The 20,104-nt window shown below is 44.8% G+C and overlaps 1 protein-coding gene across 2 annotated transcripts in view; it reads right to left on the bottom strand.

Moving 5' to 3' along the window:
- LOC123772743 (angiopoietin-related protein 7) overlaps positions 1-20,104 on the bottom strand; it is a 296,995-nt gene that overhangs the window by 126,523 nt on the left and 150,368 nt on the right. The window lies entirely within an intron of this gene.

A 20,104-nucleotide genomic window follows, 5' to 3' on the forward strand; every position in this document is an offset into this window, starting at 1 on the left:
TGTCACCATGGTGGGTGATAGTGGTGCTGGTAGTGTCACCATGGTGGGTGATAGTGGTGCTGGTAGTGTCACCATGGTGGGTGATAGTGGTGCTGGTAGTGTCACCATGGTGGGTGATAGTGGTGCTGGTAGTGTCGCTAGTGTTTCCCATGATGGGTGATAGTGGTGCTAGTAGTGTTTCCCGTGGTTTGTGATAGTGGTGCTGGGAGTGTCACCATGGTGGGTGATAGTGGTGCTGGTAGTGTCACCTGTGTTTCCCATGGTGGGTGATAGTGGTGCTGGTAGTGTCACCAGTGTTTCCCATGGTGGGTGATAGTGGTGCTGGTAGTGTCACCATGGTGAGTGATAGTGGTGCTGGTAGTGTCACCAGTGTTTCCCATGGTGGGTGATAGTGGTGCTGGTAGTGTCACCTGTGTTTCCCATGGTGGGTGATAGTGGTGCTGGTAGTGTCACCATGGTGAGTGATAGTGGTGCTGGTAGTGTCGCTAGTGTTTCCCATGATGGGTGATAGTGGTGCTAGTAGTGTTTCCCGTGGTTTGTGATCGTGGTGCTGGGAGTGTCACCATGGTGGGTGATAGTGGTGCTGGTAGTGTCGCTAGTGTTTCCCATGATGGGTGATAGTGGTGCTAGTAGTGTTTCCCGTGGTTTGTGATAGTGGTGCTGGGAGTGTCACCATGGTGGGTGATAGTGGTGCTGGTAGTGTCACCATGGTGGGTGATAGTGGTGCTGGTAGTGTCACTAGTGTTTCCCATGGTGGGTGACAGTGGTGCTGGTAGTGTCACCAGTGTTTCCCATGGTGGGTGATAGTGGTGCTGGTAGTGTCACCATGGTGGGTGACAGTGGTGTTGGTAGTGTCACCAGTGTTCCCATGGTGGGTTATAGTGGTGCTGGTAATGTCACTAGTGTTTCCCATGGTGGGTGATAGTGGTGCTGGTGTCGGAAATTTCCGACACCTCAAACATTAACCTCTTGTACTATAAGATAAAAATATTGTGCTAGGAAAGTAAATATACTAATATTACTAACTAGTAGCGTTGAGAAGCCAAAACCTTCCTTCTATACATTGCCGCTGTTGCATCAGACGCTCCAGTTCCCATGAGAACAAACTCTTTATTCAAGTTGAATTAAACCCAGTCTAACCTCTGCTTAACTTGTTAGGTAATTTAGATTGAAAATTTATTTAGTTTATTAAAATAAATTATAACTCAATTTGAAGAATTTGAAGAAATCTAATACTTCTCACAAGACCGAGATTAGTAATAATCTAAATGTAGGCAATTTCCCGGGATCTACAAGTGACGAATCAAAACTAATTGAAATATATCATGAGGCTAATCGCGAATTATTAGGGGCCAATATGCCTCTCCAGTCGTGGGCCTCCAATAATAAGCAACTAGATCAGTTAATAGAAACTGAATTTCCAGGATACAAGGTACCTCACACTTTGAAAGTCCTTGGTATAGAATGGGACACTTCCTATGATGAGTTAAACATTAAATCAGTAGAAACTAATAATTCTGATTTAACCATGAGGAAGATATTATCCTTTGTCAGCAAGCCATTTGACCATTTGGGCTTACTCAGCCCCATCTTAATTAAGGGCAAACTCCTCGTGCAGGAATGTTGGCAAAAAAAATTGTGTTGGGATGATCCATTGCCTAGTGACTTGCAAGACAAATGGCAGCAGATAACAATAGATTTAAAAATACTCAGTATCATTATATTCCTTCGTAATGCCATTGGACTAAATCAACCTAACAATTTGGATGTATTTTGCGACGCCTCAGAAAAGGCGAATGGCGCTGTAGCCAATTTAGTGAACACAGAGCAGTCCACATAGCTTATTTTTAAAACCAGAGTGGGCCCGCTAAAGAAGCAGTCATTGCCAAAAATGGAATTGACAGCTTTATTGGTAGGTGTTCGATTAGCTCATTACCTGACCAAGACACTAAACAATATTCACTTCTCTGAAATAGTAGTGTGGTCATACAATGAGGCAGTCTTACAATGTGTTAAAAACAACCATAATAAAACACCCTATGTCAGTAATCGTGTTAGGGAGATTAGAGAGTTGTCAGCAGAATACAAACTGAGAAATGTGGCCACAAAAGAAAACCCAGCTGACTTCCTCTCATGAGGATTTACGTTAAGACAATTAGCCAAAGCCGAGATGTGGTTCAATGGACCCCAGTGGTTGGTCAGTAGTCAGTGGCCTAAACAAAAGGCCACAAGTCATAGCGACCAATATTACTGTCCCCACTTCTCAGTGTATCACCAGAACCCTCTCGATCCTTGGCTATTGACCTTAGTCACAACTCAAATATAAGTTAACTACTAAGGATCACCGCAATTGTGTTGGATTTTCTTAATACAATAGAAATCAGAAAGCAATTCCCTAGTCCAACAAAATATTGTGTCAAACAGGCACAGATTGAAACTTATTGGAAAAATTATGAAAATCTCCCTGACAAAATAGTGAAATCTCGGGGCACATGGTTTGACTCAGATAACCATAATATCTTATGATGTGGAGGACGTTAGCAACAAGCGGACGTTGATTTGGCCATAAAGAATCCTATACACCTTCCTCGTTACCACATCATTAGTAAATTAATAGTACTACATTGTCATGAAAATGGCATTTTACATGGTGGAGTGTTAGACACTCTCACTGATTTAAGGCAGAAGTTTTGACTTCCCCAGGGTCGTCAGACTGTTAAATCGATAATTAAAGCTTGTGTAATCTGCCGGAGGTATGACGCTTTGGTGTGTCTTTATCCAGGACATCCACCATTACCTAGAGAACGAATAGTCCACTTTCGTCCCTTTCAGACCACTGGGGTGGATTATACAGGGGCACTTAACAGGCACTCCGGACAAGGTTCCAGAGAAGGCCTATATATGTCTTTCTACGGGTGCCACCACAAGAGGTGTACATTTAGAAGTAACCTCTGACATGAATGCAGAAGCATTCCTACAAGCCTTTCGAAGGTTTGTGGCACGTCGATCCTGCCCCAAACTGATGATTTTGGATAATGGATCCAATTTTGTGGCAGGAGAGGCCTGCCTAAGGAAGATTTGAAATCATCCAGAGGTATGTGCAGTCTTAAAACAAAAACAGTGCCACTGGAAATTTATACCTCCCAGAGCACCGTGACATGGTGGGTTCTATGAACGCATGGTAGGCACTGTTAAGCGATGTTTGCGAAAAGCCCTTCACCGCCAAAAAAATAGCCTTCCAGAACTCCAGTACTTGGTCACCGAAATAGAAGCACGAGTCAACAACCTACCCCTGACCTATCTCTTGGATGATTTCTCACAAAGAAAACCACTGAGTCCATCCCATCTGATAATTTGGGGCTTTTTTGATCCCCCTAATATCTCTAGAAGATGAGGAGCAGGAAGACTCCCTCACATGACGGAAGGAGTGACTTGGTAGAAAGTTATAAACATCTTTCCAGAGTGATAGGTAAGTGGAATGAAGTGTGGACCCGTGAGTATCTAACCGCTCTGAGAGAGTATCATTATGAAGCTCAAAGGCCAAAGCCCCTACAATAAAATAAATTTAAAACCAGGTGATCTTGTCTTAGTGGACAGCGACGGGCCGAGGTCAGAGTGGCCTGTAAAAAAAATCGTTTCTGTACACGCAGACCACCAGCGAATTTTAGGAATTGTAAGGGTCAGGTGCCGAGGCACGACCACCCTAATAACTTTAGAGAAATTTGTTCTTCTGGAATTGGCAGAACATAAAGCCATTCAAAATATAAACTTACCTGAAGTTCCGAAGGGAAACAACCTTTTAAAAACTAGCCCTCGTTCATCAAGGATTGCGGCACAACAGTGAAAACTTAAACTCAAACAATATTTTAACTCATCATAAGTGCAGACAATTTGTCAATTGAGGTTGAGATGATCTTATGAGTGTGACGGGATGAACCAGTGCCTAGTAACTTAACCAGCTACAAATCCTAGTGACCCTAGCCACTGACCTCACTGTAGAACTTGGAGTCTCTTTGATCCTAAAGGACATGATGATTAATACTTTAACCACTAATTACATGTAATAGTGATGATAGATCAATGATTAAATTTCCCACACCTGTTATACAGACCAGGGACTTCAATCATTTACGTACCGACGTACTGGCTTACTAACATGTAATAAGTTTATAATATCAAGGGGGGGGGGGGGGAGAGGGACATCAGGTACGTCAGTACTGAATCATGAACTGCGACCCGTGTTTTCTCTTCCCCGGAGATATGTCGAAAATTTCCGACTCCCCAAATATTAACCTCTAGTACGATAAGATAAAATTACTGTGCTAGGAAATTAAATCTACTAATATTACTAACAAGTAGCATAGTGATGCCTAAACCTTCCTACTACACATGGCAGCTGTTGCATCAGCCGTCCCAGTTCCCACGAAAACAAACTCGGTATTCAAATCGAGTTAAACCCAGTCTAACCTCTGCTTAATTTGTTAGGTAATTTAGATTGGAAATTGATTTAATTCATATAAACAAATTATGCCTCCATCTCTAGGTGTAAATTTCCACAGCCACAATCAGCTGATTACAGCTGCACAAAAGTCACGATTCGTATATTATTTACTTATATGTGTTTTTATTGATGGATACTTCGGTTCCATAATATAAACAGTGGAAAATCGTTTGCCAATGTCTGAAGTGCATTATTAAGACGTGAAATAACGTCGGTAACGTCTTGAAAGTTAATAGAACCAAGTAGAATATCGTGACTTATATACCGAGACCATGCGCCAAGAGGAAGGTAGAAGGCGCAGGAGCACTTGCTCGCTGAGACCTGTAGCAGCAACATCCCCAGGAAACTTGCCCCTTACCATCGCGTTAATTCGGGAACATCCTTGCAATTTTGAATCCTATATGCCCTGCCTGTTTCATTATACATTAAGGACAGCACATCCAGTCAGATAAGTGACAATCTAGTAGTTTCTTATAGTCATAATAACTTTACATCGTTTGACTTATGCGGTAGGAACACCAAATAACCCAAGTAAGTTCGGTTCCGTAAAATGGTTTATCCCTTTTATGGTGATTAACTGAGATTATTATAATTCTAAAGAAATTACATTGTATGATCTTCACAGCGTGAAGGTATACCTATGAAAGCGGGTCATCTCAACTTGTGAATCACGTGTCCACTACGCCATCACATTGACACTAGAATTGACTGATATTGGGTGACTGTCTGACGCACTTCTCATTACGTGCTCGACAGCTAAGCTGATAAACTTTTAGTTATGATATTGTAGTTAGTTTACTAACCCCATAACCATTATTTACTTATCAAAATTTAACACTGAAAATATTCTTAGATATTAAATTCATTAGGTAGATCTAGCATTATTAATTCTACTCCCCAAAATGTTGTGGAAGTGGAAACATCCAACTGATCATTTAACCTAATTCAGACCACTCATGTAATTTATTCATAGTCATTTAATTAATTTATAATTACAATAAACTATTTGTTGGAGTATTTCCTACATGTAGTGTCACCAGTGTTTCCCATGGTGGGTGATAGTGGTGCTGGTGGTGTCACTAGTGTTTCCCATGGTGGGTGATAGTGGTGCTGGTGGTGTCACTAGTGTTTCCCATGGTGGGTGATAGTGGTGCTGGTGGTGTCACTAGTGTTTCCCATGGTGGGTGATAGTGGTGCTGGTGGTGTCACCAGTGTTTCCCATGGTGGGTGATAGTGGTGCTGGTGGTGTCACTAGTGTTTCCCATGGTGGGTGATAGTGGTGCTGGTGGTGTCACCAGTGTTTCCCATGGTGGGTGATAGTGGTGCTGGTGGTGTCATTAGTGTTTCCCATGGTGGGTGATAGTGGTGCTGGTGGTGTCACCAGTGTTTCCCATGGTGGGTGATAGTGGTGCTGGTAGTGTCACTAGTGTTTCCCATGGTGGGTGATAGTGGTGCTGGTGGTGTCACTAGTGTTTCCCATGGTGGGTGATAGTGGTGCTGGTGGTGTCACTAGTGTTTCCCATGGTGGGTGATAGTGGTGCTGGTGGTGTCACTAGTGTTTCCCATGGTGGGTGATAGTGGTGCTGGTGGTGTCACTAGTGTTTCCCATGGTGGGTGATAGTGGTGCTGGTGGTGTCACTAGTGTTTCCCATGGTGGGTGATAGTGGTGCTGGTGGTGTCACTAGTGTTTCCCATGGTGGGTGATAGTGGTGCTGGTGGTGTCACTAGTGTTTCCCATGGTGGGTGATAGTGGTGCTGGTGGTGTCACTAGTGTTTCCCATGGTGGGTGATAGTGGTGCTGGTGGTGTCACCAGTGTTTCCCATGGTGGGTGATAGTGGTGCTGGTGGTGTCACTAGTGTTTCCCATGGTGGGTGATAGTGGTGCTGGTGGTGTCACTAGTGTTTCCCATGGTGGGTGATAGTGGTGCTGGTGGTGTCACCAGTGTTTCCCATGGTGGGTGATAGTGGTGCTGGTGGTGTCACTAGTGTTTCCCATGGTGGGTGATAGTGGTGCTGGTGGTGTCACTAGTGTTTCCCATGGTGGGTGATAGTGGTGCTGGTGGTGTCACCAGTGTTTCCCATGGTGGGTGATAGTGGTGCTGGTGGTGTCACCAGTGTTTCCCATGGTGGGTGATAGTGGTGCTGGTGGTGTCACTAGTGTTTCCCATGGTGGGTGATAGTGGTGCTGGTAGTGTCACCAGTGTTTCCCATGGTGGGTGATAGTGGTGCTGGTGGTGTCACTAGTGTTTCCCATGGTGGGTGATAGTGGTGCTGGTGGTGTCACTAGTGTTTCCCATGGTGGGTGATAGTGGTGCTGGTGGTGTCACTAGTGTTTCCCATGGTGGGTGATAGTGGTGCTGGTGGTGTCACTAGTGTTTCCCATGGTGGGTGATAGTGGTGCTGGTGGTGTCACTAGTGTTTCCCATGGTGGGTGATAGTGGTGCTGGTGGTGTCACCAGTGTTTCCCATGGTGGGTGATAGTGGTGCTGGTGGTGTCACTAGTGTTTCCCATGGTGGGTGATAGTGGTGCTGGTGGTGTCACCAGTGTTTCCCATGGTGGGTGATAGTGGTGCTGGTGGTGTCACTAGTGTTTCCCATGGTGGGTGATAGTGGTGCTGGTGGTGTCACTAGTGTTTCCCATCGTGGGTGATAGTGGTGCTGGTGGTGTCACTAGTGTTTCCCATCGTGGGTGATAGTGGTGCTGGTGGTGTCACTAGTGTTTCCCATGGTGGGTGATAGTGGTGCTGGTGGTGTCACTAGTGTTTCCCATGGTGGGTGATAGTGGTGCTGGTGGTGTCACTAGTGTTTCCCATCGTGGGTGATAGTGGTGCTGGTAGTGTCACTAGTGTTTCCCATGGTGGGTGATAGTGGTGCTGGTGGTGTCACTAGTGTTTCCCATCGTGGGTGATAGTGGTGCTGGTGGTGTCACTAGTGTTTCCCATGGTGGGTGATAGTGGTGCTGGTGGTGTCACTAGTGTTTCCCATCGTGGGTGATAGTGGTGCTGGTGGTGTCACTAGTGTTTCCCATCGTGGGTGATAGTGGTGCTGGTGGTGTCACTAGTGTTTCCCATGGTGGGTGATAGTGGTGCTGGTGGTGTCACTAGTGTTTCCCATGGTGGGTGATAGTGGTGCTGGTAGTGTCACTAGTGTTTCCCATTGTAACACGGGGGGGGGGGGGTCATTCCTCTTTCACCTTCACCCCCGTCCGTATTCTTATTCAACTTCTAACCAAGAGGACACCTGGGCTATTACTCTAGCCGAATCCCACGCCACGTGGTCTTAAGCCGCTTGACCGGCTTAAGATTCTACAACCCTTATGACGTGGAAATAGACTTCTAGCAAAAGTCTTGAATCGCCTTATGCTGCCACCACCAGACCATTACCACTGAGCAATAACCGAGGTCTGGATCGATCATGCTAATCAATAAACCTTGGGGCTTGATCCCCACTAGTTAAATATGGGAGGGATGAATTTTACGTTAAAATGCAGAATTATTAAAAATCAAGGGGAATAATGAATTCTTAATCGGTGTTAGAATCTGCGGCCCAACGCAACTCGAGCTCATGGCCACCACGTGGCCAGGACATGTAAAAAATAGTACATAAAATGGAAATTAATAAAAAGACAATTTATTACCTAAATGGTTTATTCAAAACTAAACAAAATCTAATTCAAAGCACTCCCTGGCTGAACACTTCCTGTCTTAAAAGGCAATGAGATGACTAACTTCCCGTACTCAAAACCATAGCAACTATACCTTTCATGACGACCAGCGGTGGATGTGCTGGTCTAGGAGAGAGGTGGGTGAAGGTCACCTTCCCGAGTCGTTGTTTTTCCACACTGATCTTCCCTCCCGCTCTGTTCTACACAGAAGCCAGGGTAGGGTATCCCTACGCTTAGGCTTACTAAGTTTACTCGTAGGGTTTAAGTTGAACAACTAATCTCCGTTGTACTGAACGACCCAGATGGTTGAATTCTTTTAACTGAAGTTAATTACACAAGCATCTTAGGGAAGAGCTATTTCCGATTACAAAATGGCTATTTGACCTTTGAGAAATACTGAATGTGGAAACTCTGATGACCTGTGACCGCCGAGGTCACTCCGCGCCAAGGCCTAGTCCCTGCTTGTGACGTCACTGATGGTGACTTACTCATTCTTCTAACAATTAGGATACTTGTGATACTATAAACAGGAATACTATACAATTTGAATGAAGACTAATTTCTCTAAATTATTGAATACTGTAAAATAATTCATTTTACGATACTAGAGACAAAGGCACCAATCATTTTGTATTTCAACCGCCAATCCCCCATGGGATGCCCCCATGCTCTCAGTCAGATCCCTACACATGGTTCCAACTTCTCATACTCCCATGCGTAGAGAGAACATTCTGGATCATTCCCACAACAACTTAGTTTGTTACATAATGATGGGTGATAGTGGTGCTGGTAGTGTCTCCAGTGTTTCCCATGGTGGATGATAGCGGTGTTGGTAGTGTCACCAGTGTTTCCCATGGTGGGTGATAGTGGTGCAGGTAGTGTCTCCAGTGTTTTCTATGTTAGGTGATAGTGGTGCAGGTAGTGTCTCCAGTGTTTCCCATGTTGGGTGATAGTGGGGCTGGTAGTGTCACCAGATTTCCTATGGTGGGTCACAGTCACTACCAGGGCCGGCCCTGGGTTGTTGGTGCCCCTGGCAAGCTGATCTTTGGCGTCCCAACGAGCACTTTTATGTTTTCTTTATTTTCACAAGGAGAAACAACACATGAAGGAACAAAGAGATTATTACAATATACAAGGTAAAGAAGCAGTTCAAACACATTGTAGTTTTCACTTAATTGTCCTTGATTTGAATAAATAATTTTGTTGACAATAACTGAACAATAATACATAGTGTTTACGACTATATGAACCGCCGGCCACAAGTTTCATGACTTACATTTATATGTGACATAAATAAATACGTAATCAAACTTATTATAATAGTTAATGACTGTTTATAAATTAGTAACCGTATTCATGATTCATGAGAAAAGAAAATAAACAAAGAATTTATTATAGGCATAAGTAATAAACAAAAGCATCACAAAAACAAGTCCAGCAAATCGGTACAGCATCTGAACAAACCGAGAAGCGTTTTCATGAGAAGTTCATGATGATAAAAGATGTTGATGTAACGAAATTTTATTCTATTAAATTGAAAAACATGAACCAAAGAACAGATGTAATAAAACATATTATCCTAACTAAAACAATTTTTTTTCGACATTATATCTGGAAATATTTCCATAGTAATTTCTATATCTATCAATTTGTTTGAAAGATCATTTTCTGTTCACAAATTTGCCAAAGAATTTAATGTCTGGCGTCATGAACGACAATATATATGTCAGTAATAGCATGTGGCTCCCCCCCCAGCACGTGGTTTTCCCTAGCAAGTGGCGCCCCCTAGCACGTGGCGACCCCTAACACGTGGCGCTCCCCTAACGTGCTGCCCCCTAGCAAGTAGCGCCCCCTAGCACGTCGTGCCCCTAGCAAAGGGTGCCTCCTAGTACGTGGGGCCCCCTAGCACGTTGTGCGCACATTGTTTGAGTTAGGAAAACACTATTTGTCAAATATTGATACTGTTCTTAAAAGATTCCCCAATTTTGCACACGCAAGATAACGTAAGCTTTTAAGGGTTGACAGATGTTAATCTTCTTGTTTGAGGAGCTGATCACTTGAGACAATTAAGCAAATCCCAGCTGTGTCTGGGTACAAGTGACAGGATGAACAACCCACCGGGTTTTCTTCCTATTGGGGAGTGTTGTACATGCTGCTATGGCGGTATACCCACTCACAAGATGAGTGGCGCTGCACAATAAACTCGCCCTTCGAGGCAAAATTAAAAAAAAAATCCATCGTTCCCCCGGTGAACCTCACGTGGTGCCTCCAAAGATATTCCAGCGTGATTCAGTCAGCCTTCAACAAATATCACGCTAATGTATAAACCGGTGTATACTGTGTGCGTGTTCTCCCCAGATTAGTGGTGGGGGAGTTAAGCAACTTTCGACCTTAGTGTCGCGCACACGGCTAACTCACACAGCCGCGTTGCCTGAGGCAAGGCTCAGCCTCGCCTTGCTGCCCTGAGCACAGCGTCCAACCACCTCAACCTCACCTCACTCCGTCATCTCCGGATGTCTACAGTCAACAGCCTTGGGACCAGTGAGTGTGAATGCTAATGAGTGTATGTCACACCGGTAATTAACGTGAGTACTCAAATATCAATTTCTCTGAATCTTTCGTACGTGCCAAATTCCTTGTGTTGAATTTAATTCAGCCGTCCGGTGTTCGTTCTCCTCAGTTCCCTTACGGGACCGAGTTCGATTTCCTGAGGAAGCACGATAGGTAAAAACCTACTACAGTTATTCTGTGCGATTACTGTAGCCAGATCTTAAGTGTGTTTGTCATCTTACACTACAGTTCTGCACATTCAGCATCACAGTGACATTTGTGTGTTTTATTGTGTTTAGTGTGGTTTCAATATTATACCATCACTGTATGTTCAACCCATTTCCATGCCGTTTATTCTTTACTTCCAGGCGACATGCTGTAATTAACAAGTAAGGTTAATTGTGTGTTATTAGTATTATTTACCTTGGGCTATTTTGACACGTGTGTCAGTGTGTTGTGTTCATTAGTGTGTACAATATTAAGTTGGTCTCAGTGACCCGGTGTACTTTGATTTAGTGTAATTATTGTGTCGGTCTCTGTGACCCGTGTTGTGTGACTCAGTGTCATCATTGCGTATTGTGCATTGGTCTGCGTGACCCCGGTGTTGTTCAACTTCGTGTTTATTTAACTTGAGATGTCAGTGTAACTTTGTGTTCATTGTGTTCATTATTCTTGAGAAGTCAGTATACTCAGTGTTTATTTAACTTGAGAACTCAGTGCACTTAGTGTTTATTATTCTAGAAGTCATTGTAGGGATTTAATGAAATTGATAATCGTTTGATTCAGTACATGGTGATTAGTAATCGTATTGACTAATCGGTGTTTGTTAAGCAGGTCTCAGTGACCGCCGAGCGATAACGTAATTCTTCGTGAATCGAGTTGAGCTGTCAAGTTGTGACAGATCTTTGAACGATTACTCAGGGATTGCTAATTACCCGTAAGCTGTTGCTGAGTTCATTGACATTGTTTTGATTTGTTAGCCTGTCTGTGTTGACAGTGTGTGTTAACGTAGTTTACATTGTTTTGTTTTGAATGTCTTGGGACATAATAACGTAATTGGATTTACTAAGAGTAAACGTCTGTGATTGTTTTGATTGAGATTTATTAGATCAATTGTCATCCGTCTGTCATCTGGCGCCCAACGTAGGGCCTTGAAATAAAAGTCTGTTGTTCATGGTGTAGGCATCCCAAGTTGTTCACATCTGGCGCCCAACGTAATTAACTGAGTGTTGCACGGAAGTCTGGTCTCTGTGACAGGTCTGTCCATTGTCGTTTCACTGTACTTTTTATTGTTGCTTGCCGAAGTCAGGTCGAGCTGCAATTGCGTCTGGAGTGATTGCCCACTTTGTTAAGATTAGTTAGGGTCAGCAGTACCGAGAGCGGTCCGTACCGGAAGCAGTGTTTCCGGCTAGCCTAGCCTTGTCAAGCGCCACCACAGACATTAACTTAACGTCAGACTATTCTTGCCATGTATCGCTTGTATTAAGTTTCATGAATAAACTGTTGAACTACAAGTGCCTTTACGTTCACACCTTCAAAATCCTTGCATCTAGTTATTGCTTTGATATATCTGTTTAAATAGTGATCATTTTGTATGTTGCCTAGATTACTTGGACTCGAACCATTCTTCATGGCCATACACATCAAATATAAGTTTATTTAATGTAAGGACTATATTAGCTACTCTGATGACCACCCTCAGTGATACCAGAAGCTCCACGACTCGGTGGATAAGAAGTGCCAAGGATTTGAACTCCTGCATGTTGCTCTATGCATCCCTGGTCAGTCATTAAAGTATGATCTGCCCTTAGCATTTGTTTTGATGCTAGTTCAGTCCTTCCTGACTGAGGTCACATGTATTATTATTGAGTTCACCTCTGGTGCCCACCTGGTGCTGTTCAATTATTATTTTGAGCACTACGAAGAGCCCATCTGGCCAATAGATACTTGCAACCTATTCACCTCATAAGGGATAATCTAACAGAGGTATTGTTTGGAATTAGTTCTTGAGCGCATTTGCTAATTACAATTAAGACACACGGGTTTTCATATGTTACACTCGCCACAGCGGTACTTTCAGCACTAGAGGAGGAGGGTCAACACTAGCTGGAGACGTGTCAACACTTACATCACTGGAAGGCATTTCACTAGATACTTGGACCTTCACTTTACATTTCGGGCTGGCGAGAGGATCTCTTGAACACTGTCTCAGGTTGTCCATGTTGATCTTAGCATAAATGCAGTTGAGACCATTTTCAATGTTCGTGAGTGTTTTTTGGAGCTTATAGATGGTAATTTCCATTTTACTCATGCGAGCTGGAAGTTCTTACACCTCCCTCTGCAGGCTGGCATCAGGCTTCCCAGGTAGGACAGGGAAGAATGCCAAACTGTTGGTGTCAGGAACGGTGGCGGGATCATCCCAGGTGGAGGGCTTGACAAGTGTAGTGGTGGGGGTCATCCAGGGTGGAGGGTTCGGCTGGTGTGGTGGGGGGATGCCCCACTGTGCAGTGTGGAGGAGGACGCTTGTCACAGTCCTTGTGCCAGGCAGTCACACCTTCCCGCAAGCACCTGGAACAATTGTGCTTGGTGGCTGTGGATTCATCGATCCCAAGGGCGTGGTCTTTATTGAGGCATTCTTTAGTTGGATGATTGCACGCACAGAAGGCACAGGTGATTCAAGATTTGCAGTGCTTAGCTATGTGATCAAAGTGTTGACATTTAAAACACACGACAGCTGAGGGCACCCATGGTGTTATGGGACTAGCTGGTCGGTAGGGGCCTAGGAACTTGTGATGAGTGGGAGGCGGCGCCTCATTTTCCCAGACGATGATAATTATGTTTAGTGGCTTTCCTCCAGACTTGTTGCGTCTTGCACTGTACACACCTGGTAATTCTTTCGCATAGGAGATGTCAAGGTCATGGTGGTAGAATGTGACAAGGTACTCTTTGTATCTCCTGGAACTCACAGGAGAGTCGGCGTTACTTAATTAATGAGATACCACCCACTAGACCTTGGAGTAGGGCAGAGATGGCTTCTTCATTGGACCTGGCTACATAGATGTAGGGCGAGGCGCGCCCAGGGATTATAAGGTCAATGGGGTCAACAAAAGCACGAGGGAGATCACGTTTCATCCAAGAGTATCTCCCGTCACTTCTAAATTCAGATGGAAATGCCAGCCTGGCATATTTATTGTGGGGTGCTAGAGGAGGTAGTGGTCCACCCTGCGTCAGGGCAGCATTGGCCATCTTGACAGCATTGTTGGCTTTCGCTAACTTTTTCTCTTTGCGTAAGGTATTCCGACTTTTGTATACAATATACATACCATCCGAGGCTGCTTCATCACCAGAGCTGGCGTTCTCATCATACAGGGATGTATTGGGATGGAGTGCTTGTCCATACTGTACGTCATGTGGGGCGGTGGCCGAAGTAGACGCATATGCATCTGAAGCATTTTGGGAAGGGTCAACCAAGTCACTATGGATGTCCCCAGCAGGCAGGAGGGAAGTGGCCATAGTTGCCAGAATCAAAACATGAAGTGACAAGACACATCAGCTTCTACCACATAGTAGCACTTCAAGCTATGGCCCGGACCGAGAGCAACAGTGTCTACTAATCATAATGCAGAAACAGGATGAGTAATTCAGACTCCATACAAGCAAACGTAGGTGTATACATGTTCAGCTGGCAACGCTGCTGCGGGTACCTCCCTGGCAGTGTGGTTTCAGGTGGAGTGGCAGGTGCTCTAGAGTGCCACTCTGATACCTACTTTATCCACACACACACACACACACACACACACACACACACACACACACACACACACACACACACACACACACACACAGTAAGGGGAGACATGATCACAACCTACAAAATCCTCTGGGGAATCGACCGGGTAAACAAGGATAAACTATTCAACACTGGCGGGACGCGAACTAGGGGACACAGGTGGAAACTGAGTACCCACATGAGCCACAGGGATGTTAGAAGGAACGTTTTCTGTGTCAGAGTAGTTAACGGATGGAATGCATTAGGCAGTGATGTGGTGGAGGCTGACTCCATACACAGTTTTAAAAGTAGATATGATAGAGCTCAGCAGGCAATGAATCTGTACACCAGTTGATTGCCAGTTGAGAGGCGGGACCAAAGAGCCAAAGCTCAACCCCCGCAAGCACAAATAGGTGAGTACAAATAGGTGAGTACACACACACGTGCTTAAGTAAGTAATTATCAAAAGAAGGCACCAAACCGGGAAGGCTATGTAGCACCATCAAATGTGCGGTATAATCAGAGGGCGCTAAATATCACCAAGAATGCCAATACGAGAACAAAAACGCATAAGACGAACGATATCAAAAGTATCCGTGTCACCAAGAATTCTATTGAGGGACAGGCGACCACGAGGGGCGGTCGGAAAGCAAGACACACACTCGTACTTTAAGTCAGGACATTCAAGAAGGACATGCACGACCGTAAGAGGGACAATGCAACTAGGACAATAAGGAGCAGGGCGGCGCTCCATCAAGTGACCATGGGTTAAGCGAGTATGGCCAATACTCGCCAGAGCTGTTTCCAATCGCCGGTTACGGTGGTAGGAGGATAACCACGAGAAGACACAACATTTAACAGTACGTAGTTTGTTACCAGTAACAGACGACCAAGAAGCCTGCCAACGGGTAAGGATGGAGGAATGGATAACTGGGTAAAAGTGAGAATATGGAATACCTCTACGAGAGATGGGACAAGAGCGGACAGCTTCCTTGGCGGCAGCATCCGCACGCTCATTTAAAGACACACCAATATGGCTGGGAACCCAACAAAACTCAACCAACTTAAATTTACTGTGAACAAGAAACAGCCAACGCTGGATCTCGACAACTACTGGATGAACCGGATTAAAGGACCCGAGAGCCATGAAGGCACTACGAGAGTTAACAACAACTACAACTTACGTGCTTAATAGTCCTCTACACTGTATATAACACTGCACTGGTACCACCAGTATCAGTAAATCACTGAGGCATCAGTATAGCGGGGTGAGTGGTCCGTTGGTGCCACAGTGTCCAGGATGTACAGGGGAAATACAGCTTTAGGGAAACAGGGCAATAGGGGCTAAAATTCCAGTGCCCGGGTACCTCCTTAAGCGTCTGACCGGGCGTGAGGTAAGAAGAGGCGGCCATTTCCCCACTGCCCAAGGCACCAATTCAAAAACAAAGTCATTGTTTGTCCGGATATCTGGTCAAATCGCACTGCTCACCACTTTGAAACCTAGGTGAAAGCTTCCAGTAGCTAGGTGGTATATATCACTGCTAGGTTGTGGACTCCTCAGAGCCGCCTGTACCCATTTTGTAGTGAATCCATGTGGAAGGTAGGCCTAGGCGTCTACCTCGCACCAGGGTAGTGACGACACTGTGACATCAACTTGTAATATACAGTACAGCTCGAAACCCCAAGAGTTGAAATATCCAGTTTTAGTGTTTCATAGTACTTTTGGAGAGTTGCAATCGGGGTTAAGACCCTTCCCAACGGCTGTAAATAGATAAGCCTGGCTCATGACGTCACGGCCTAGCACCACCCTGAGCCATGGTTCTGATAGGTAGAGGCACCAGTGCCTACCACGGAATTAGACAGTTTCAAAAGGACAAGGAACGTACAGAGGGGAGCAGCCTGCAGCCAGCTGGCCCATGTTTCCAGCCTCATTCTGAAGTAGTCGCTTGTCTGAGTATGACGTGAAATCCTGTGCTAGCAGCTGATAGTACAGATATCCGTCTAATGCAACTGAGTAAATCACGTTTTTATAACAGTTCACCTCGGGGTCTTGTGCAGGTTGAAATTAAGTGATATTCGAGTAATAAGACGCAAGAGAAAGTTTGTGCCACCACGTTATTACCGCAGAAGCAACAGACTGTCAAGTATTCAACAGCATTCATCACTAATATCCGTTAGTCTAATGTTACTAACGTCATGTATGAAGGATAAGTATATATCCTGGTGAGATGTGAATTTCTCAGAGTGAGATAACTATTTCGGCTTTTTCTGTGGACTTAAGTGTTTCCCGCCTATCGCCCGCACCGCCCACCACATGTGTCACATCTAGTGTGATTCACACTTGCAATCACCACCCTGTGTGAGTTCGTCACTTGCCAGCCCGCTGTTATCGCGTTCCGCGTTACCGTGCGCCTGACTCGTCAGACGCCCTTGCCACCTGTTCACCCCACGTGTTCTCTTGCATGTAACCACGTGCGGAAGTGGCTGGAGAAAGATCAAAGCTTCTACAAAGTCAAATTGTTGTATGTAAGGTTTTGAGTGACAAAGACGGTCTTATTAAGCGAGTACAATTTTATCTTCTGTTTTATTACCTTGTTTCCAAGTGTTGATTTGATATGAACCCACCGACCAGACATTGTCTCGTAATCACCGGCAACCGGTGCGAGAGGTGTAGTCGAGGAAACGCTGAACAGTTGTTGGTTACAGCCATTTGTTCGATTTCTGTAATTCGTCACTGATCGTAAGTGTTACACCAATCCACCAGATTTACTCATCGTTATACTGATTGTGTATTTGATTGTACGGTTTAATAATACCGATACGTATTGACAAGATTTCCATGTGATGTTCCTATCTCGTTTCAGAGAACCAGAGATTAAGTCATTTGAGTGAGTTTGTCTGCGATACGTTGCAATTATTATTAATATTCAAGTGTTTGTGTTGTGTTTATTGCTGTGTTGTACGTCTGTGCATTTATCGTAAAGGTTAGTGTTACGAGCCCTTCCGTAACTTGATTCTTTTAAAATTATGATCCTACTCAAGTTCAGTGGTCCCTACCCCTCAGTGGAACTAAAGTGTAATGTTTAAGGTAAGTAATAAAATGGTACTTAAAATTAACCGTTCTTATTACCCATCACCACTACTATTTACAGTTTTCTATGAATGGTCATCCAGAGCATCACTAGCCCTCACGCTAGCTAGCTTCAAAGATGACGGACACTTTATATTCCTCTGACGAGGTCTTTACCGCACCACTAGCCCTCACGCTAGCTGCTTTTATGGAAACGTCTTCAAGTGTTCCCCCTCCATAGCGCATTCGCTTGTATGCTCAAGGAGCGAAGTCCACAGCACTCAACTAGCCCCACTGGCTAGCACCTTCCAAGAGTGAAGTCCACAGCGCTCAACTAGCCCCACTGGCTAGCACCTTCCAAGAGTGAAGTCCACAGCGCTCAACTAGCCCCACTGGCTGGCACCTTCCAAGAGTGAAGTCCACAGCGCTCAACTAGCCCCACTGGCTAGCACCTTCCAAGAGTGAAGTCCACAGCGCTCAACTAGCCCCACTGGCTAGCACCTTCCAAGAGTGAAGTCCACAGCGCTCAACTAGCCCCACTGGCTAGCACCTTCCAAGAGTGAAGTCCACAGCGCTCAACTAGCCCCACTGGCTAGCACCTTCCAAGAGTGAAGTCCACAGCGCTCAACTAGCCCCACTGGCTAGCACCTTCCAAGAGTGAAGTCCACAGCGCTCAACTAGCCCCACTGGCTAGCACCTCGACCAAAGTACTCCTTCACTCTCCCGGCTTCACTGACTTCCATCGCCTGTCACTTGTTGCTCGTCACCTCCCAGCACTGCAGACTAGAAGTTGGGAAACTACGGGAGTTTCGTCGTAAGGGAACGCCGTCGTCTCTTCACTTTCTAGTGTGTGGTTTGGTCAACATGGGAAACTACGATTAATGAGCGGGTTAACTGTTATTGCTCGGAACTTGGATCATAGATGGCGCCGAGGTCCGTCACAGTTAGTGAGCTTATTAAAGTATTAATTATATCTTGTTACTAGCTGTGATTAGCGTAATTACGGTATCTGTGTGATAGCGTAATTAGCGAAATTCATCTTGGTTGGTTGACTGTCTATGTGACAGATTGTTAGAGTAATTACTCACTGATTGTTGAATGTCTTGGTGACAGAATAATTAGCATAATGAGTTACTGTTTTGTTTGATTAGCTGTCTGAGTGAGAGATTGTACTTAATGTAAATTGTCTTTGATTGATTAGCTGTCCGGATGACAGAAATTAACGTAATTAAGTAATTTTTACTTGATTTGATTGAATGTAATTGAGTGTTATTGTCTGTGTGACAGAATCATTAACATAACTAATTAACTGTCTTCATTTGATTACTGTTCAAGGGACGTGTATTAATGTAACAAATTTGAGTTACGGGATATTGTTTGTGACAGTCTTGCTCTATTATGATTACTTTAATTGTTTTGATTGTTTGTTTTAGTTGTTTAATTGTTTGCTACTGCATGAGTTGATTGCAACTGAGACTGAGTGTACACCAATGTTCAGTTATTTCATTGTTGGTCTTCATACCCAAGCAAGAGAGCCAAGACGTGTTAATCCCCACCACCAGCTGAGTGTGGTGGGGTTCATTCCTGCTGCACTGGAAATTGATTAGCGTTCAAGGTCACTCAGGACAGTAACCTAAAGTAAAGTTGTTGCCGTGTATTAGTCAGTAAGTTTTATTGAATAAATTTGATGTTATTGCATAAAAGTGACTTTACGTTATACCTTCAAAGAGTACTGCCTCCTATGATTGACCTGCACGAAGCTACAACATTGTTTTGTGATTTTGACTTATGTCGGCTCTTGGAATCTAACCTAAACATAGCCCAAACCCATTAGCTACCCCTCAAGATTGCTGCAAGCAATTGAGGAGCTAACGAACTAGTGATTAAGAGGATCAAGTAATTGAACTCCAGCACTTGCTCTCGCTTATTTCTCAACTGAGGAATAATCTCACATCTGGCATCCACTCATGGGGCCAATGAGCCCCAGTTCTCAGGAGCCTATGAGCCCCAGTTCTCAGGAGCCTATGAGCCCCAGTTCTCAGGAGCCTATGAGCCCCAGTTCTCAGGAGCCTATGAGCCCCAGTTCTCAGGAGCCTATGAGCCCCAGTTCTCAGGGGCCTATGAGCCCCAGTTCCCAGGGGCCTATGAGCCCCAGTTCTCAGGAGCCTATGAGCCCCAGTTCTCAGGAGCCTATGAGCCCCAGTTCTCAGGAGCCTATGAGCCCCAGTTCTCAGGGGCCTATGAGCCCCAGTTCTCAGGAGCCTATGAGCCCCAGTTCTCAGGGGCCTATGAGCCCCAGTTCTCAGGGGGCCTATGAGCCCCAGTTCTCAGGGGCCTATGAGCCCCAGTTCTCAGGGGCCTATGAGCCCCAGTTCTCAGGGGCCTATGAGCCCCAGTTCTCAGGGGCCTATGAGCCCCAGTTGTGCAGTTCTCAGAGATATAATCACACAATTGTATTAAATCATTGTTGATTGCCACTGCAAGAGTTGAGTGCAGCTGAGTTCGAGTGTGTATTATTGTTCAGTTAGCTCACTTTGTTCTTTTTTGCCC

The sequence above is a fragment of the Procambarus clarkii genome, chromosome 50 (assembly GCF_040958095.1).
Source record: "Procambarus clarkii isolate CNS0578487 chromosome 50, FALCON_Pclarkii_2.0, whole genome shotgun sequence".
In the NCBI taxonomy this organism is placed as follows: domain Eukaryota; kingdom Metazoa; phylum Arthropoda; class Malacostraca; order Decapoda; family Cambaridae; genus Procambarus; species Procambarus clarkii.